The sequence below is a fragment of the Rhyacophila brunnea genome, unplaced genomic scaffold (assembly GCF_057557595.1).
Source record: "Rhyacophila brunnea isolate RB1 unplaced genomic scaffold, BYU_Rbru_1.0 scaffold_16, whole genome shotgun sequence".
Taxonomy (NCBI): Eukaryota; Metazoa; Arthropoda; class Insecta; order Trichoptera; family Rhyacophilidae; genus Rhyacophila; species Rhyacophila brunnea.
This window is the reverse complement of record NW_028232816.1, coordinates 19,511,777-19,534,509: the sequence shown is the minus strand read 5'-3', so window position 1 is coordinate 19,534,509 and position 22,733 is coordinate 19,511,777. Positions and strand designations below refer to the sequence as shown.

The 22,733-nt window shown below is 31.6% G+C and overlaps 1 protein-coding gene across 2 annotated transcripts in view; it reads right to left on the bottom strand.

Moving 5' to 3' along the window:
* Positions 1 to 21,867, bottom strand: part of Ih (hyperpolarization activated cyclic nucleotide gated potassium channel Ih) — a 297,036-nt gene extending 275,169 nt beyond the window's left edge. The window contains exon 1 of one of the 2 annotated variants that reach the window (XM_085943435.1): positions 21,680 to 21,867. The gene's annotated coding sequence lies outside the window, so the exon portion shown is untranslated. The remainder of the gene's footprint in view (positions 1 to 21,679) is intronic. The other variant, XM_085943436.1, reaches the window with a different exon arrangement.
* Positions 21,868 to 22,733: the final 866 nt, after the last annotated feature.

Sequence of the window (22,733 nt, the reverse complement as noted above, 5' to 3'; positions counted from 1 at the left end):
AAAAGTTTAATTTTAAAAGTGGACAACGAATGGATGGTTGAGTTATAAGGTAACAGGGCAATAAGGTTGTATTATTTGCATTCATATCTCATTGTACTGTTGAAGAAGAACTTATTGTCTACGTGTAAAAACTGTGAACCAACAATCCCGTCCGGTGCAGCTAATCACATTTCCGTTTTTAAATGAGGAACGCCCCCAAATTTATCATTTCAATTGACGCTTCCGTGGTGTACGGATCTGTCAATTTACGTAATTTGAAGCTTTTTATGACAAAACTATATCTAAAACGATCAGGGATAGTGTTGGAATTATTACTAGTAATCTGTTGGTTTATTGCGAAGAAGAAAAGGAGTAGTATCTAAAATAAGAGTCGATACATTATTTAAACACGCCTCTAGGACGTATTGCTATCATAACATGTACGTCACTAGAAGTATTTTAGATGCGATTACAGCGACTTCCCGTTATAGCCGATTTCTTGTTGTCAGACAATATATTGTCTCATTAAAGTGTCCGAGAATCTGTTCCGAGAGGGACAGGATGCTCACGTTAGTCCAACCAGTCCGACCTTGTCGCCACAAAGGCCAATTATCTTGCATTTAAGAAAAATTGCGGCATCTTACTGCGGGCGTGAAGATCTCTTCACATAAATTTTGCTGTCCGTATGATTAGCTTCGTTTTTTTGTTATATTTAAATTCATTTTATTTTTTGTTAGTACCCTATGCCTTTTCTCTCCCCGGCACTTTGCATTAGAGTAAAATCAGTGAACTCAGTCAGAGCTAGGGAATCCAATCCCGGGATCCCGGGATCCCGAGCTATTTTCGATACCTATGAATCCCGGGATTGATAAACATAATCCCGGGATTTCGGGATTGATTTTTTTATCAATTTTTGTGGAAAATATAACAGAAAAATACTTTTAATACAAAATAACTACATTAGAAATAAACTGAGTTTGAATGAAGTTTGATGTGTAGGTTGCCGATTCATTTTATTTTTTCACATAGATTATTAAAAATGAGAAAGATTGGTAAAAAGACAATGCTTCGCACTTTTAACAAAGTAATTCCACCATGATATCATACGTTTTACGGCAGTTTCATATTTGGCTGACTAATTAGATTTATGAAGCGGAAAAGCCATAAGTACGCCATGATTATTTGCTTTACTATTTTAAATCTCGCTGATCTATTCATTATGTCTTTACAATCAGAAATAGCAATCTCATATTAAATTCACATTATTATTTATATTACAATATTATTTACTCCATTAAACTTGTGTATTTCCAAGATTTAACGTATACAATATTAACAATAAATGTCTTAAATAGTATAAATTATACTAGATTTATTTTTGACCAATTTTATCAATGTTATTTGTAAATATAAAAATTTTATATTAACAATGGAAAAAAATCCCAATCCCGGGATTGTCAAATTGTAATCCCGAAATCCCGGGATCAGAATTTTGGCTCGGGATTGGATTCCCTAGTCAGAGCTCACTTAGAGCCAAAACTTGGGTATCTGCTCCTGAGACATTAGCAGGCGTAAACAACTGTACAAATGCTTCACATCAAACGTAGTGCCTCGTAATACGCTCGATTAAGCCCGGGTATGGTGCGGGACGAGTTGGTTTGGAGGGCGTGTTTGTGTTGTCTCATTAGAATGTTTTGTCTATTCAATTATCAAAAAAAAAAATGTACTTTTCAAGACTATATTTCGAGATATCTCGCGAAACTCAGTTATTGAATCACTGGTCTATAATAGTTCGATAATAAAAATAAGCGACGATGATTTTTTTTATATTCTTTTCATGTAATGTAATAAAAACTAATCAAGCATTTAGACATTGTAACCACACGTGTCTACTAAGCTATTTTTCACGTGTCAGCAAGGACTTAGTTGGCGTGATAATGCAGTTATAATCACCTTTCACTATAACCTTGAAAATACGATAAATCGCGTGATAACCTTCTATAGCATGTCCATGATTTCACCATTACCTAAACAAACTTCGTGTATAAAAAAACCCAAGATATCGATTTCAATGTAGGCAGTATTATCGTTTCTTATTCGACATTATTTTTATGTCTGACCCATAAATCTGATACGATTCGAAGAAATCTTAGTAGGTTGCGTGTTTAAACAAATTTAATAATATCGTATCTATATAGAGAAATGCTATATCAAGCGCTTCAAATAATAAAACAACAGATTTTACTCGAAAAGATAACTTTTAAATTAAAGTTTCGTGAGTTTTAGAGACATATCGTGACGGACTGAACAATTTATTTGCCACAGCTAAACATTGTAAAATAAAACAGATTACAATCTATTTTTTGCGGCACCCTCTTATACTATGAAATTATTAGGTCTGTAATCGTAACGAATGTTAATTTGAATGTACATATTTAACGAGTTTTTTTTCTGTACAAACATGGTAAATAAAATAAATTGAGAACTCCATTAGGTAATATTGTTAATTCATATACTTAACCACATTAGATAAATAAACAAACGGCATTACACGACGTTATAAACAGTTTTATTCCCTACAAAAAGCTCTGTCTATAACTATGATTAGAACGATAAATAATACGAGAAATATTTTTGACTCATACGTCGAATGGAGGTGAACGCTGTATTATAATGTCCAAGGAAAACAACAATAATGGAAAATGGGTTGCCTTCTAGACGAGGTTTAAATCTCGAGTGTGAAGAAATATGGAATGATCAAGAAGAAGAGGAACAATAAAGTGTTAAAGAATATTTTATTTTCAATAATTATTGTATAATATGTATTAAAGTTAGTCACGTAAACACAACGCACATTCTATATTGGTAATATTTGAAGAGACACTTTCGATTTATGACGTGACCGTCATAAAGTAATAAACTGAATCCGACTTAAAACCTTAGTCCATGGAAAATCGTAAAAAAATATCTTCTTATTCGTCAGCTGAATGCAGAACTATTCTAACTCACATTTGAAATATTTTGCAGAAGAGTTTTTTGAAACAGCCTACTCTTAAAGCTCTTACTACAATCGCTGTAATACAATGTGTGACTTAGTATTTCATAATTATTCAAAAAGATGTCAGTGTGTTTAATTTTTAAGATAATGTAAATTAATCGACAGTGGCTAGTAATTTGAGTTTAAAGTCGGACGAGATAACTCGCGAAATTGGTATGTGCGGCCTGTCGATCACGGCCTGATAGAGCGAGAAAACTAGCTAAAGGCATATAACCGGTTAACGCGTATATGCTACAATTATTAATACTGAATGGGTGTGAGACGGCAAAAGGATTTCGAAATTTGAGTTTTGAATGCATATTCCCGCTTAATCATAATGGAACACTGCACTGGTACGACTCTGTTTTAAGTAATTTGTTGACACTTTGGTTTCGATATTTTCCGTTTTTTCGGGTATAAATTCTTGGTGAACAAGCTTTGATTGATAAGATAGGTACCTGCTAATATTGATATGTTTTGACCGATAATTCGATACTTTGGAATCTATACTTTTCTTTAGATTTTGACATCTACATCATAGCGCTGTATGCAATTATAGTATTACGCTAAGCGCTTTTGCATGCTGGTAGTATTGCAACGGCTTTAGTTCCAGAAACGACCGCGGTGACGTGTATGACTCAATATAGAGCCGCAGTCTAGTCTCACGTTCCGGATGCCACCTGAAAATACGACACTCGGCATCCTTGTAACATAGACTAGCGGATTTCACCCTGCAGCGATGCTATAAAGACAATCTATGCACTGCATAATATTTGATATGGCAGAAGGGTTTAGACCGTGTGAAATGGATCAACCTAGTGTTGGATCTATGCTCCGATGCTGTAACGGAACTAGGCAAATAAACTATGTAAGTAAATATATTTTTGAATAGTAGGTACTGGACATAGATTACTAATTACTAACGGTAGAAAAATCCTAAGTTAAAAATAAGTAAGCCTCACTCATTAATTTCAACAGTCAGTAGAATAGTTCTGGGAATATCTCAGTTCGATTAAAAGAAATGGTCATTAAAAAGATATATCACTCCCACGGGATGATACTTAAGTTAACGCAGTAAGAAAGTACTTAGTATTTTAAGCTCTTATTACGCCTCGCCATTTTAGAAATACGGCAATGATTACAAAAAGATTTTGGACTAAAACAAGTGGGAGCTTTATGAACATTAATTACGAAAGCTCTTGATGGCGTTTTTGGTACGTTTTTAGTGTGGTAGAATTGATAGCAACGACAGATACAGTTTGAAAAGTATAATGAAACATGACGACTATTTTGACGTTTTGTACGTGAAACTTTTGACAGTGTCCAATATTGTATAATTCAGTAACTTCCAAAATTTTTTACTTGACGGCACACTGTGAAAAAGGATTTTTTTTCATAGCACAGCACATAAAAATCCCCAAAAATAGGTAAGTTTTTGTAAATTTTAGTATTGGAAATAATAAAATAATATTGTTTTATAAACATATATATTAAATTTTATTAGTGAGAAGATTGCAATTGATTTTGAGTGATGAAATACGGCTTCAAAATGCGGCTCTGATTTGGATAAATAAATATTATGTAACATCTCATCTAGCATTTGTGATCGTACCCGAACTGAGAAACCTAAATCGAAAAGATACGATGGTCCAAACAGCAACAGAGATAAAATTGCTATGGTAGCTAATCGAAGATATTGACTCCAACCGAAATCCACAACATAGCTCAGAAAATGAGGCTTTATATACAGCTCTATTACATTTTTACAGCACTAATAATTTCAAGTGTTTTCAGTTGTATATTGCGAGCGAATTGGTGATTTCATAATCAAGTGATAGAAAATACTAATTGAAAATGAAACTATTCAAAATAACTTGCAGCTATATTTATATATATTATTTGAGACTGTCATAGTTAGTTATCTTTGTATTTGGTAATTGGGTTATTGCCATGTATTCTTCTTCCTCTGTATTTCTTGTACTTTTTTGATGTTAAGGATTATTGCAGAGGGTATTTTCAATAGGTGGAATGGTAAAGTGTAGACTTAGATGTTTAAATTCAAACTAACTGATAGTATTAAATGTTATACATGCAATAGCAAGGATACTAAAGCAGAACGTCGATAAAAGAAGGATTATATACATGGGACATTGAGGACACATATAAAACCAATCTAGGCTATTATTGTCCGGTGGCTTGACTCTGCAGAACCATGAATCTTCACAGTGCTCGAATGGATATGTTTTGTTCTCTTGCCTGTTTTAAATTATACCTTTACGTCTGATTTTTCTTTTCTTAATTGCCTGTTTTCTTTTCATATTTAGTTTTATATGTTTTCAAGTATTTTTTCTAGTTTTTATTCTATCAGGATTACATAATAAATGTTTTTCTTTTTTAATCATTTTGAACAACTCTCCAATAATACATTATTATTTAGAACTTTGTTTAATATTTGAATTATTATGCGTTTTGTATCCGCCTGTTATTGGGACCATCACATTTTTATTCTATATTATAATAATTATACTTATCCACTGTGATCCATCCTGTTGATTCCCTAAATATTTAGGCTCCATTTTCTAGACATTAATGCTTTTGCGATTAATGATTATGATAATATTCTTTACTATATACATATTGAAATGATATAAATATAATTTAGAAAAAAATATTAAAAAATATAGTAACATAATATTTAAACATGAGCGTCATTTGGGCCGTACCAGATGTTGCCAGTAATACGATACTGATGTTCTTGCAACTTTTTAACGCAACTTTTATTTTTGCGAAAAATTCAACATTTTTCCCATTTAAAAGAGCACTAAGTGCCTACAGACCATTCCCTGAGGGACCTAACGGGACATCCCCTGAAAAAGCCGGGGCGAGGACGTTGCAAATTAAACAACTTTGGCGGGTCTCGACGCGGGGTTGATAGAATTACCCTCCTCCGGATTAAACGAGTTACTGTTTAAATATATAGGCCTACTTCTGGAAATGATGGAAACTTGAAATATGCGACGTAAACAAATTGCCTTTTTGGAGATTAAGCTTATTTCTTTGTAAAAAAAATATAGAATAACAAGTGTGACAAATTTTAAAAGAAAATGTTGGCGTGTTTTTTTTTATTATCTGAGCTAAGTGCTTGTACAGTGTCTCGGTCGTTGTAATTTCATAAGGTTTAAGTATATTGATTATTTTTATTATCTGACATCTTTATTTATTTTGAAAATGAATAATATTTATGTTATCCTTTAAAAAAGAATGGACGAAAGAAACGAAAAGAGAGAGGAAAGATAAAATAATGCAAATGTTTGCACGATTTAAATAAACGATGATATTTTGTCGTAAAAAATGCTACACTTTCAGATGGACTAAAACCCTATTTTTTTAAAGCTGATGCAGATGATGTTTGTAATTAATGTGATTTTAAACGGGGTGTAATTAATAGGGTGACGTTTAATCCCCTTCTCTATTTCTCTCTAAACCTTAACCTCTAGTTATTACACCATTCAAAAGAACGATAAATTATTCTTCCAAAGTTCAGAATAGTGGCAGACAGTAAGTAAAAAGATGAATTATAGTAAGCTATTACGGACTACATAATCATGAAATCCTCCCTAGTACCTACTATAGAACACTGAAGTTTGCCTCTACAAAACCTTCACAAAACCAGTTTTATCATAAATAAGTCTGAAGTTTACAAAGTAAAGTACAAGAAATCACTTAAACTGCAAATATTTGAGTATAAAAGTGTGGGAAAGATTTCAGGCATCAAACGGTATCAGTAAAACCACAAGCTTATCAGATTTCTCAAATCATAACTTTGTGTTAGGTACTAGTGGATCCAGGAAATATACAAGTGGTGGAGGTACATCAGTTAGACAGCTCACCTAATACATAATATACCTACATAAATAAAATGAATCTATTTATTAAGGAATTTATCTATTAAGGGTATGAAATAAGCCAGTGTCAGTTAACGGAACAGCTTCGGATGTTGATATATTCCATCTACGTGAGGATGAGTATAGGTGGACGTTATTTTATAAATTATTAAAATAGGGTCTGCTTTACTCATCCGGTGTACTTCCTTGTACCAATATAATTTTTTTGTATTTACACATTTATACTGTAGAATAACTTAATACTGATCTATCTCTTTTGTTATGTACCTAGTATTGTTTTAATAATATTTCGTTGTTTCTAAATGTCATGTTGTGAACGTCTTAAAGTTATAATTTGTAATGTCCACAATATGTAAAATAAACGATTTGAATTGAATTGAATTAAAAAAAAAACCTTTTGTCGCTAAGGGCTACTTTAATCATATTTAGCCACAAATCAGGTCCGTTTATTTTAAATAAAAAATAAACGAGAAATCAAAAATATGTATTTTTCTTAAAATTTACATTTTTTGTTGAAAAATTTATGTCGTGTAACCTGTAATGCTATGTAGGTATTTGTGAAAATAAATAAATGATTATTAAGTGAATAAATATGACAAAAAGAACACACAAGAAACTATCGAATAAGAAGGTAAAAAAAATGTGATGAATGTCACCATACTTACTCTTGAAATCGTATCTAAATGGCTTGCCGCGGCGAACGAAATGAATACCTACATACATTGTTCATGTAGAAGACTTGTAAACTCAATGTCTTGAAACATACGGATCAGGCTCTGCCCATGAGACATTTTTGTAACGGAAGCCGATACATTCACAACGACTGGTCCTACTTTTTCCGCCCCTCCCGTTGTTGTCTATGTATGACCTGTCATTGCCTGTCATTGTTATATAGAGTGCTCATACTAACGCGTCTGTCGTGTTCACACGGAATGGTTTGATTTGAATATATAAGTTACTTGATAAATAATACACTAGCATTAACATACCTTCTACAAATGTAATGCATAGATCAATGCTACATATTTTTGGAAATCGATATTACCACCGGTTTTTGTGTGAAGGACTAGTCTTACTTTGACAGCTGATGAATAACAGGAATGTATATTATTTATAATTTATTAATATATTTGATTTGAGAATATTTTATAATTCAATTTGAAACGAGAAAGGGCGAATCAATATGTCAAGCAATCTGGGATCTGATTTTGACAGCTGAACAGTGGACCACTCGTGCTTATGCAAAAAGATATGCTCAGGCTTTATTAATCTAAAGTGGCGCTGAACGGATGCATCATAACTGATTCGTACGTCATAGTTATTCATGAACGCTCTGAAGATAAGAACGAGTCAAAGATTTTTGTGAACGCGTTCTATAGGCAAATTTATTTTTCGTAGCTAATAATTGACCGAAGACTTTCGTTAATATAAAGGCACTCAGTTTTATTTACTAAGACATAACAACTGGACTATTAATGCAATTCTAAAACCCGCGGTATTTCCGAAGAAACTAGGTATATAAGAAATAGGTACTTGTCAGCGAAAAACTAAAAGAGGAGCTGTTGAATGTTTTTTTTATCCTAAAGTTGATTGAGCGATGATGATGGCTCTTGAAATGAAGAGCACGTAAATTAAACGAATAATGGTGTCATTATGTCGATAACTGGAAGGTAACACTACATTTACATGCTATACACATCTCCGAGATAATTCTCGTTTGACACGTCGTCTTTAACAAATCCGTATCCGGTCGTTACAGGAAATTATCAACATTCTGACTATTTGCGACAATCTCGGCCAAGCGAAATGGCGGGAGCTTTGGACAGTTAAACGTTTGGAGGAATAAATTTGAATGCTAATGAACGACACTTAACGCGTTAATACTTCTGAACGGGATATCCCCGACCGAAATGCTAATATGATTTTCATAGCATGTTGAATGATAGTACAGATTAATTCAATATTAACACTTTTGATACGAAGTGAGATATTTTGACAAGGGTTTATGGCGCAGTGGTCGTAATAGGCTTGTTTCTAAGTTGAACTACTTTATTTGTACCTTAAGTCATTTATATTATATTATATAGATGTCAGTAGCGAAGGGTGGAGGTAGGCAGTTAAGATCCGGCATAAATAGTTCACAATATTAAACTTTGTTAATCATATGTATTTGTTTTTATTGAACTAAGGCTACAATTTACAGATGGTATTGATTGGTTTTTAAAAATAAATTAAACCCTGCCTAACCAAACCATAGTGTAGTGTAGTGTAGTGCCGCCAAGAAAAAGAAGAAGGAATTTTAGCGTGATTAATATAACAGTAAAGTTGTTTAATTTTTTAAAGCACATCGCTCAGATTGCGAATGTTGAAGTATATTTCTATGGTGGTAAACAACTCAATACGTGTCAGCATATTGATCGGCGATATTAAATATCATGTCCGTGTCTAATTATGGCAAAATCAGTAGATAGCTGATTGCAATGATTGTTTCCGCGATATCCATTTTTACACATAGTCAGCTATATCCGATGACGCAAACTCAATATAGTAGCTGACTCAATTCTATTATTTTATTTCTTAAATTTAATATTCTTTTCAATATATTATTTTGATTGTGAGTACTTCAATAAATAGCGGATCATATTTCATTGGACATGTCACTCGAATATAAGCTCCCGGCCTGTTACAATCTCAGTCTCTATATCGCTCCGCACAATATCTCATCCTACCGAAGTTCGGATCTCGGAACCGTATCATACGTATTGTAACATAACTACTGTAACATACTCATTGTACCGACCGTTACGCCGCAAATAAAACTCGCTCGTCATCCATCGATGCAACCACCAAATCTCGATTTCTCATCTCTCCTTCTGACGACCTCTTCATCCACAACACGGTGACTCCCACAGTGATGACCTCCCACATTTATAAGGTGTTCCAAAAGAATTTTGATTTGAAGTATTGACAACATAGCTATTATATATTATTATAATATATGTCGAATACATAAAACTAAGACTTGTACTCATAAGCACTCAACTTCATTTCCATATTTGATATAAGCAAAAAGCTTCGCGCATTAAATTCTTCGGCATTAGTTGGGTGTGCTCTAAGTAAGAACAGGGGCGGGCGGACAGACAGAATAATAACATAATTTAAAATGTCTCGCATTCATAATCCGGCGGTTGAACAAGATGGCTCCTGCTACGAGAGATAATGATAGGAACGTTCCCGCGAGAGGCCGCTGCACGCTCGGGAAGCTCGCTAAAGAGTCACGTGACTTAATGGCGGGGTGGAATATTTCAGCTGTGACAAAGTCATACGTTCCAGCTAACTTTTCAGACATTGTTGTGCTTTTTTTTTTTTTTTTTAAAAGAGTAAAATGTAGATGTTACTTACTGTAATTGGTATTCATTGTTTAAGATTTAAATACCTATATGAGGGATCGATATACATATTTTACAACGTTTTTATTAGCTCGTATTCTTATTTGATGGGTGGATGTTTATCAAGTACAAATCTTGCAATCGATTTTTAACTAACTTCCCGACTATCCAGACATTTGAAACTTTTAGAATTAATCAGAACACGATGCCAATGCATTCTTTTAATACTTTTAGCTATCTTTAAGTAGAATTGAATAATTATTTTTCAGTTAATTCTGTTTTGTATGAAAAGTTATTTGGGAAGAAATCCGTAATCCAATCCACTATTATTGGTTGCTAAGTGGGTGGTCATAGCAACTAAATTATTAATATATACGTGCGCTACTATGGAAATCAAAATGACATTTCAGTAATCTATATTTTGTTTGTTTTTTATTTATTTCATATCAAGTACAAGTTTGAGCATATTGAGCATAATAATTGAACAGAAAATTTAAAAACGTTGTATATAAAAAGTTCTTTTTATCTTGTAATTATTTTATGTTAGTTTCTTTTTTCACTATATTTTTAAATTATATTGATGTCTATTTGTTTAGTTACCTATAAATGCAAAGAATTAGAAATTTTGACATTTTATATTATTATGTACGATTTTAATAATCAGGTTTTGTAAGTTTTTAATCATTTTGACCATGTCGACTAAGTTAGTATTGAGAGGAAAAAGGACGTTACCATCAGTTTTCTCAAACTAGGTTTTATTTGATGATAATATTATACAGAACTAAATACACGTTGTGTCCAAATGATGTAGGTAAGCTACAAATGCCACTTTATTATCTAAAGTCAACTGGAGATTTTTATAAAAAGAAGAAAGTGAAATGGGAAAAATGACTTATCCTTAATTATTGTTTGTTTTTCTTTAATTAACGAAATAATTAATATAAGATTAGGAATATCAAACCAAATTATTTATTATCATGCACTTTATGGTTATGTTTATTTTTTATTTGAACTTTGACCGAAAACCAGTAATAAAAACGCTTTTTAGCCTCCTGTAAAATTATATTTATGTGGATTACGTCCTTTTTCCCTTCTACAGTCAACACTTTGTATGAATTATTGATTTTTGAATATATGCCCCATATTATGATGAATGAATAAAAAAAATTTAAATATGGTTTCATAATAATCTTTACAAATTAATGAAATTATGTAAAGTGCCTGAGAGTGCCAAACAGAGAGTACAGTTTTTCAAAAAATACTGGGCTAGTGTTGATGAAACTTCAGCACAACTTTTAAACTATATTATTGGTGTTTGTGCCCATTTAATGAAGGTATTTTTATAATAAAAACATTCTGAAGTTATGATAAATCAATTTACGAAAATAAAGCACTTGCTATAATTTATCACGAGTAGGGAAAGTGGTGAGTTGAGGTGCGAGTAGAAGAGTGCATGTTTGCCTGCTGAACATAGAAACTTGTCTTGACTGCAACACGTCGAATTTGTCGATGTAACATTTCAATCTTATCTGTAAAAGTTTTGTTTTACTCATTCCAACATTACTAAGTATATGCAGCGAGCGACTCGGCTCAAGTCAGTCCGTGGCAGGCCTTGGTACCATCAAAAACACAGTCACAAAATGTCCCGCGATCCAATGAAAACGATAATAAATTAATATCTTTTATATAATCAACTTATTGAACTTTATTGAAACGCATGTTAAAAGGATTTTAGAAAAAAATAAACTTTTGTTCAGGAATTTGGAACAGGAGTTCATAATCCAGGATCACCCGATACAGCTCCAATACTACAAAATTGGTAATATAAATTCAGTAGCTTCAGACTCGTAAGGCAAGTGATGATCAACAACTTTGTAGAACTTCATAATAATACGCAATACCACGGGTTTTCCGATATAACCATGTGAAAACCACATAACTTCAACTCATCATACCAGTTGAAGACCACCTCAAATTACATGTACCAGATTTTTATGCATTCATCCATTTCATACATACTAATAGCTAAGATAAACCGTTTATTTACTTATTTAGTTTAAATGAAGCATGTACAGGTTTTGATAAATACTAAAACATCAAAATATAACATGAAAGAACGTCCAATAATCCAGCAAACAGAATAGTAATTTTTCTATGACTACTAATTATTCAATTGCACTTAAACGTCGTGGAATCATCAAAAACATGTAATATAAAATGGTTCATGAATAATATAAAATGTAATATAAAATCTCTTCAAGGTTTCAAATTCTTTGGCCATTTATTATAATTAATGAATGATCTTAGTTGTCATGGTGCGTGATTTCTTCTTTTTCTTTTTCAATATTTTCAGCTCATTGCACATACTATTATCAATATATAAAGTGGTAAAATGTATTGTTACCTAATTGTGTAAATATAAAAACTTTGCTCAATTATAGTGTAACATAATAATAATATGTTAGGGCGAAGTGATACTGAAAGTATTTTAATGTGCATACATACATTTGAAAACAAGAACATTTTGTTTCCTCTAAATCAAATTATATTGAGTTTATCAGGGTTTATTAGTTACTCAATAATACTGCTAACAGTAAAACCATATTACCTAAGTAAAGAATTATATATATACTCGTACCTAGGTATAAAAACATTTTTAATATTTAAAGTGTTTGTAAAAACCCGTAGTTAATACCTTATTTATACTAATAATATATTCAGTATGTAAGCACATTACTTTGTGTTACTATTCCATCAGGAAGTCTTCGCCACCAATATGCCTGTACAATTTAATAATTATTACTTATATAATTTTAAGTTACATAACATTAATTATTTGCAATAGTTCAAAAATATTATATAAGTAATTATATTGAATAATTGTAACTAATGCGGCATCTACGTTTCAATATTTAACAAATGTCACAGTGATATGGAGCTTTAAGTTTGTAAGCTTTCGAATTATTGCGAAAGAAAATATAATAAAACGCGCAGGCGCTTTCGCAAGGAAGAAAGGAAAGGAAAGGTAATGATCTGCTTTTGTCTATTTCCGCTCCGAGCTTTTGCGGAGGCGTCAAAATAAGGCGCTGTTTGAAATTTTCCATCCGAGCTTAAAGCTTTTCATTTTGTGACAAGTAAAGTATTGAATTGCTTCGGTTTGTCTTGTTGTCATTTAAATAAATCGAGGTCTTAAGTTTAATCTTTTTGATAGTGGAATATTTTACATTGTTCGAATTAAACTTAATAATTTATTGTCGTCTATCGTTTTGCTGTTTCAGTTTGTCTAAGACTGTCGACGATTTAATACATTTGTATTGAAAGTGTTAATAAAATTAATTGTTACACAGTAAATGTTCTTTTAATAAAGCATAATATAGAAATAGAAAAAATGGTGGTTTAAAAGAGCAGGAGAGTTTATGAATGTATGAACGTTTGTCAACGAATAGGGTTTTGAGAAAATTAGCGATATTTTTTATTATTTTGAATGTAGTTATTAATAACGTTCGAGACAAGTTCGTCAAGATTTTACGACAATATTCGAACACTTTCAGTTTTTGTTTAATACTTGTCAGAGTAATAATGATATTGTTAAGTTGTGATTACAGATGAATCTGTAAACCAAAAATGACTTGCAGTTATTGATATATCTAATAAATACACAATTTCACATAATAAATGAACAGAAAAATGGGTATACAGGTTTTACACATCTGCTTTTATTGCATTACAGAGTTCAGTTTTAATTACAGATATTTATAAAAATTTTCTTAAAAAATATTCCATAAAATTTAATTAATTTATATTAAAATTAATGCAGTTTTGAAATTGATCCTTGTTACAATGCAGGTAGAGTTAATTTTTTTTATTCTCTCTATTTTTGAAATGTACAATAGTCACTCTTTCAAATGTTCGAATTGGACCAAATTACTTTATTATTTTTAATTTAATCAATGGTCAAAGCCGCCAAAACTCCGTCATTATTTTTATGCGCATATCTCAATATATAAGTGATGGAGATGCTTGTTTATTTTGACCAACTCATAATTTTTTTTTATTATGAAAGAATACAATTTTTATGAAATAATTCTGGCAGACTAAAATTTTGGGGTAATTTTTCCTTTTCACATAATTCATCTATATAATAAATAATACGTCAATGGTTACAGTAAGTCAATGTAATAATAGTTTTAGTAAACATTGTAAAGCTTTAATTCCACATATTTTGGTTCCATTACCAAATTTATTTCTCTGACATATTTAATGTAAAAACTGAAAGATGTAAGTGGGAAAAATAACATGTCGAGTTTACAAATCATTGAACGCTGTTGGCATATAACGTAGTAAGTATATAATTTTAGTGTAAAGCCTTACATTATGTCGATTCGACTTTTCTACGATAAAATCTACTAATGCGAAGGCTACCTTGTAGGGAAAATTATTGACTGCACCTTCGAGCTGTATCAGAATGTCCAGTGTCCCTGGCAGAAAATCTATTTTTGGAAATATTTCCCCCCCCCTCAGCTGTTACATTTCACCATTTAATACATTTACGCAGAACCCCCATTTCTGATATAACGATCAGAATATTTGTTATGACTGAAAAATCATTTGTAAGAAATTCTATTTCTTGCAATGTTACATAACTTATATTTAGTTGCTTATATGAAATACACTGTAGAGACGTAGAAAATTGGCTACATATATTTGTGATGATAATTTGTAAAAAAATATATATCTTTATATTTATAGTAATGATATTCGAAATATTTACACAAATTATTTATTATGGAATGAGTTGATCAAAATTCTAAAATATCCATACTTATATCATAATAGCATTGTGTATACTATTATATTTATATCGTATGCATTGGCATATTTAAGACGTTCTTATATGAATTAGTTATTGATGTATGAAAACGGTTTAAGATGATCCTAAAAATTTACATAGAGAAGAAAATACTGTCTAAAAGAGAGCATGTCTTTTGTTAATATCTACTTTGATCCTTGCACGTATCAGTGGCGAGGTTTGTTTATTCGTTTTTATTACCATTTATTGCACTAAAATCTTAGAAGTTCTAAATTCTGCCAATAGAGCACATCCAAATTCATATATAATTTTATAATGGCTTTGAGTTTGAATAATAAGAATCTAACAGGTTTTCATAATTGACTAAAAAAGAATAATTTACGATTGATAAAAACTACGATTAGTTTAGATTTAGTATAAAAATCTTTCAATACCAACGATGGCCGAGCGGTAACATGTCAGTTTATAATATAATGATGTGAATCCCGGGTCTGGTAATTTTACATATCGTTTTTCAATGTGTGTTTGCATATAGAGCGTGGACCTAAAAGGTTGAACAAGTGAGCAATATCTATATCTCGTAAAAAATCTGTTAATACAACCTTCGCGCTAAGAAGGCTCGTATGATCATTTTGGAATCGAACATTGAGATGATGTGTTTATTAAATCTTTATATGACATACCGACGTTATGGAGAGAGGCTTGCTAAATTAAGATTGCACATCATATTATTATTACACTACTGTTGGCAAGGGATTTCTCTTTTTATATTTTTTATAAGGTTTCAGTGTTTATAAAGGGTGATTCGGAATTTCTCACAGCGTTTTGCTGTCAATACTAGCGTCAAAAGTTTGTTACACATCGATACAATCGTATGGGTCAAAATCTGTGGTTCTCCGCAGCACGCATATCACTTCGTGGTTTGTGGCGAACCGTTGGAAATTGGGCAAACAACTGACACTATTTATCCAAATGAGGGTACTACTTATATGAAAAATCAGTTCCCTCGATAAACTTGTATTACTAGATACATAGATAAATACTATTACATATTAAAAATGCGAATAACGAAACAATGTACTCTAAAATCGTAATAATAAATTATTAAAAACTCAAATTCAATTATTAATCAAATAATAAATAGATACCGATTAGCAATAGGAACCAAGTGATTCAGTAGTGACTCTGAAACTTTCGTTCAATTAGTAATTATCCTTTCTGACTGATTCGTTCATTTGAGTTATGTAGAAACATGAACGTATTGCTCAATAGCATGCAAGTTTGCATGACGTCTCACTATTCTCGTTGATACAATTATGTCATCAAGTCAAAGTTGGTTTTGACGTATTCGCATTCAAAGCCGGTGGTCTTTAGCAATATGCATTATCATAGAATATAGAAGATGGTGCATGACTGTTTAACCGGTAGGATTTGACTCCTGTAAAATCAGTCGTACATGAAACGTCACATATCTAATACCGAGTGATGATGTTAACGACTTTAGAACTAATTTTCAATTGTCACATAATTTTACTAGTGATAAGAGTTGGATTCAATAGTAACTAATCTGATTTTTTAGATGTTGTGAAAACCCAACATTTCTATAGTCTTTTAGCTTAGACTTAGACCCACAGATTATGTTTTCGTTTCTGAAAGATCAACTCAGACTAAGAAGTTTACTTTGCAACGCAGCTACAAGACTTATCTACGAGATTTGGGGTAGACACAACAAGAAATCGTGGCATAGTTTGATGATATAGCCTGGTGATTTATTGTGGTTATATAATATTTTACTTACAAGGTGATAATTTTATTACACATAGATAATGAAACTTGCTTTAATATAAGATTAACTAATGTTAAGTTAGTTGGATACTATCGAGCTTTTCACTAAGGGTTTCTTATATAAATTTATTATTAGAGGTATATTTTTATGCTATATTAATGGATTACTTAGTATAGTTAAATTACACATCAAAGATGATTGTATTTAAACATTATAGAAATTTTAGATAATACTTTTGTATTTTTTTTTAATAATTGGCCTCATTAAAAATTCGCAAAGCTAATCAGTAAAATACCGCGTATTTATTCAATTAAAAAATGAATTCACCCACCTCTACTAACAACAACTTTTAAATGCTGGAATGTATGTTTTGGGGTAAGAATTACTTTGTTAAAAAAATTAACATAACAAAACTTTGTTACAAAAAATATTTTACATACTGAACTCATTGTGGTAGAAGAAAATTCTGGTCTCAGCTTGCACGCGATCCGAAAATTTATTCAAATACAAGCAGCGTTGTGTTTACTAAGAAAAAATGTTTATTGGAACAGTGGTAAATAAGATTTTTCCAATTTTCTGTTCAGGGTGCGTAGGTATATAATAATATGAACAATATTTTTCATGATATTATTGGATTTTATTTCAAATATTTATATATACCTAATTAAATAATGAATTATTTTTCATATTATATTATTGTAACTATCAGAAGCCCTCGTAATCTAATGCGTAAGGCGCTGGCCTTTCATCAGGAGGCACCGGATTCAATATGTATAAAGCATTCAACTACTGTGCTTCGATTGAGTTTACAGAGACTTTGTAATAAAAAATGCCCAATGGAAAGAGGAACACGATGAGTTAACAAAAATAAAAGTTTCTAATTAATAAATATATAACACAAAAAAGGCAAAGCTAAAATAATATGAATATACAAAACTATGTGATGAAATATTTACGTTCGTAATAAAAAGCCTACTGTTAACAGGTTACCGCATTGCATTCGAAGATAATCAACATCCAGCACTACCATAGTAGCTTATTTACTATTTAGTGCCTTGGCCTGCTTATAGTTGACCTTGGTCTCAAATGATTTAACCAAATTGTAATATTTGGTAAGATAAGATTTACCATGTGTTTTAATTTTTTTAGACAGAATACATTTTTTAATGAATAAAATACTATTTTTATGAAATGGGTGAATATTAGAATAAAAACAACACTTAAAAAATAATATATTTAGATTTTATTCACTTAGCTGTTTCTGTTATAATAAGAAATACTTACCAAATATTATATACATTATTTTACAAAGTAATAATAGATTATTAAAAAATATTTAAACGTAATTTATTTTGTTTAAGTTGGTACAAATAAAACTTTTAAATGTGGAACGTTTATTTTATTCAGAGCCGCTCGGAAAAAAACTTACCTTTTACAGCCGCAAAAAGAAACTCGATGAACATAAGACAAGAATCATTTAAAAATGTAATTTATAACGATTACCAATCGCAGAAAGTTAAATTTAAAAAAAGTTTAAGTGTTTACAGTCGCTGCAAGTTAGTAGAGTATGATGGAATTGCCTTAAATAATATGACGATGTACTTAGCTATATTATGTGAGTAATATAACTTTGTGTAGGCAATACAATAATATTATTTCTCTACAAAAATAAACTATCATTTTTATAACTATTTATATTGTATGTATGCTTGTCCATTTGTTTATTGTGTGGATTTTTCGCATCATACCCAATATGCGCTTTTCTATGTCACGTTGCGCTACTCGTAGTGTTTAATCTCTCCATGCATAAAATAATTTAAACACTAGTATCACACATTATGCTTTAAGCACAATGAGAGTCACTTTTAAAGATACTGTTCCACAGCATTGGGAATCGAGTCACTCAGTAGTGACTCGGAGACTGATCGATTAGTTCAGTTGAGTGATTAGGTATCTGAGTCAGCATTTTGACACGTGAGTCGGTTTTTATCTTCATCATTGATAACGTCTCACTATTCCCGTAGAAACAATCATGTAATTAAGTCATGAATCATAAAAAAATGCTTATGACTCAATAAAACTGCATTTTGCATTCTCATAAAAGCTGGTGACTATTTCACAGGCAGCCTCTAACTTTGACTATGGAAACGTAGCTTTTAGCAATGATGTCACGAATCAGTCATGATCAATGACATTAATATGGACGAAGCATCTAGAAAATAAAATGACACACACTTTGTGTCGGGTCTGCCGGATGGCGAAATTCATATTTTAATATCGGTATCCTACGCTCAAATGAACATTCTGCTTGCAAGCGGTCTGGCGACACCGCTGGGTCTGCCCATACAAAATTTCTGACTGTCAGGTTTCGACTCCACCGTTATTATTGTGTTACAAAATGCCAATGTGCCTAGTTAAAAATTGTAAAAAAAATCTACTAAACACTCCAAGAAAAATTGGATATCACTTTTTATGTGTTAGTATTCTTTATTATTCATAAAATGCCATTTTAAGATATTGATGAATGTTTATTCAATGCAATTGAATGACAGAAACCATTGGACAGTCGCCTGTGATGCGCTGGGCGCACTTGCGTCTAATCTCCGAGAAGTCGTAAGTAACCGAGAATCTGTTTCTAACGCAATGAGTCATGACACTAATACGCCATTACAATAAAGGTTATATTACTATAAATTCTCGAAGCTTGTATCGCATAATGGAAATGGAACGTCATATGGTCACAGGTCACGTGACATCTACCTATACATCTTTGAATGACTTTCATGCACAATTTCTCGTGCGCGCCGGTATGAAGTGAGTTGTCCATTTAATATGTCATTGGTAATGATGCATTCACGTAGAAAATTGTGCATGACTGTTTAAAGGGCAGGTTCTGACTGAGGTCACTAAGTAGATAACATGGCAATGGGTTGGACACTGTAGTACTTGTAGGTTAATCAATATCTACGTGGCCATCCTAAAATCTGCTGGATTGACTAACTCATTTCGGATTCGGTGGATGTACGTGGCTAAAAGAATTCGAGACTAATGCAAGTGGGAGATGTTAGGGTAGGCTTTCATTGGGTGGTGGATCGCCCCGTTGACAGTGAAGATGACGCTATATTATATCTGGTCATGATTATATTGTATATCCTAAAAATGTTGATTTGCCTATATGAATTTTGTCTATTGACAAGATATAGGTCAGCGAAGTAATACCAAAATCGATAAAACTTGCCTTGTAAACTTCCGGCGATCATACCATTTGTTCGCTGTCTAAGGGGAAAAATGTATCATGCAATCAAGATTAGAACTGTCTATTGGTCACTTCATTATTTATATATTTCAAATTAATAATGCATGTAAAGCAAAAACGATAAACAGTGATCGCTGTCTGAAAAAAAATGTTTTTTGATTTTAATAAAACATTTAGAGATAGGTCATTTATACAAAAAGTGATGGATATTACAAACAACAAACAAATGGGATTAATTTCATCTAGATCAGGGGAGGGCAAACTGCGGCCCGCCGGGTATTATTAGTATTAGTATTAATTGTACTTCTGATAAATATTGACAATATATTAAAATTTTAAGAATTTGCTGTTTCGTAAATGTATTATCTCAGTACGTCTTCCTTTCGTCTCGTCTCACACTATGTAACCACTATTTTCTACGTTGAACATCGATTTCAATAGACATTGATAGTGTACCGACAGAGTTACAACTTGAGATTATTGATCTGCAGTGTGACACTGATTTAAGAGACTTGCATTGTCGTGAAGAAATCTCCAAATTTTACAATGCCCTTAATTCAGACAAATTCGACCAACTTAAAGATTATGCAAGAAAAATGTTCGTTATTTTTGGATCAACCTATATATGTGAACAAACATTTTCAATAATGAATCTCAATAATCATATAATATAATCATAATAAAATATCAACTACAAAATTAACACCTGAATTTTAAAAAAATGTTCAAAAATGTGCAACAGTTTCATTCTTCTCATTAATTTTTTTGTAATGTTTATTTTTCGTGATAATAAATAGTGTAATATATCTAAAAATGGTATTTTACTTGCGGCCCGCCGCTCATTTTGAATTCTTGAATTTGGCCCTCCATCCAAAAAGTATGCCCCCCCTGATCTAGATGATCCATGGTAATGGTCCCAAATAACATGACCAGGGTCAATGTTATTAATGCATTGTTTTTGTGTAAATATGTATGGAAGTGTAAATGACTTTAACATTAAAACTTGATAATACCTTTCATCTACTGGTATGGATAACATTTTCAATTTCTTGTATAATCTTATATAGAAAAATACGCCTTAAAACGTATTTAATATAAATAAATAATTTACTATAAGAATAAACTGTAGATATTATTGTGACACAATGATAGTACGTGAAAAAGCGAAAACGTGATTTATAAAATTAAATGTGAACTAGTGTGAATATCAATTGATTTATTTATGTTAAGTAAGTTAGTATTTGAAATATGTATGTCTAATTACTTAATAGAGGTACCTATAAAATTCATGCATTTTTTATCTAATATCATTTTATTCTATGCATTATATATTAAAGGTGGATATTATTAATGCTATGTGATGGGTGTTTTTTATTATTTAAAAATAAAGATAAATACAGAGGAAAGATCTCTTATTGGAAAAGCAAAATAAAAAGGGTGTCCACAGTAAGCTAGGTTTGTGAAAGACAACATAAAGACAGACAACAGAGATAGAATATAAAGAGTCGAAGACGTACAGTGCCCCATTGGAGTCCTGGTCTTGTTGATGGTCTGCAGGGCAAGGAGTAGACCCTGCCCTGCGCAGCCGCCAAATGGCATGGCGAGCCGCCACGAGGCGCGCGAAACCGTGCCGCGCCACTCTTCCGAAGTTGTCAACACTGCGATGCCAAAATAAAGCGCGACAGAGGAAGAAGTCGAAGGTAGAAAATAACTCACATGGATATAAAGGCAGGGAGCACTACTGTTTAAGGAGAAGTTAAGGCTATTTTGTCAGGATCACTGGGGTGAGAGTTGAAGAATGTAACTCACATGGGGATACTTGGATATGCAGGTTATGAACACTACTGTTTAGGATAAATCAAGGCGTTTGTGGTAGAGGTCCACTCGGGAGAGGTGACATAGGATAATAAATTCTGGTTGATTTGATAAGGTTGATTTTTTGGGTTTGGAGTATGAACAAAACTTTTGGGTATGAAAAAAACCCAGAACGTTACACGGAATTGATCATTGGATTTTGCAAGGAAATTTTGAAAGTTTATGGAACATTAGGCAAGTTTGAAAATAATTGCGTATGAGAATTTGAAATAAAATAGTGGAACAGTATTGGAAAGAATAAGTTTAAAAAAAATAGATTTTTTGATAGAAAAGAAATTGATTTATAATTTAATGTTCTTATTCATGTATTCAACCGTTTCAAGTTTATCTTCAATATAATTTATTTTAAAATAACATTAACATCTAATTGTCTATTAAAATATTTTATTTATATGAGCAGTGCTTTTACTATTAGCAATATTATTTGAAATTATTTTTTTAAACCCTTTTAATGCAATTGATATAACAGTGATAAGAAATAGTAGTGGGTATATTAGATTACAAAAATATTTCTTATTTTTTAAAAAATAATTTCGGCGCCCTTTAAAAAAGTGAAAATATTTATATAGATTAGCAATACATAATACTATGCAATGAAATATTATTAGCTTGTTAAAAATAGTTTATAATACTTTCTATAATACTGCAGTTTTTTCGCTAAAGTGTGTTTTCTATAGCGTCTAATAGAAACTAAAT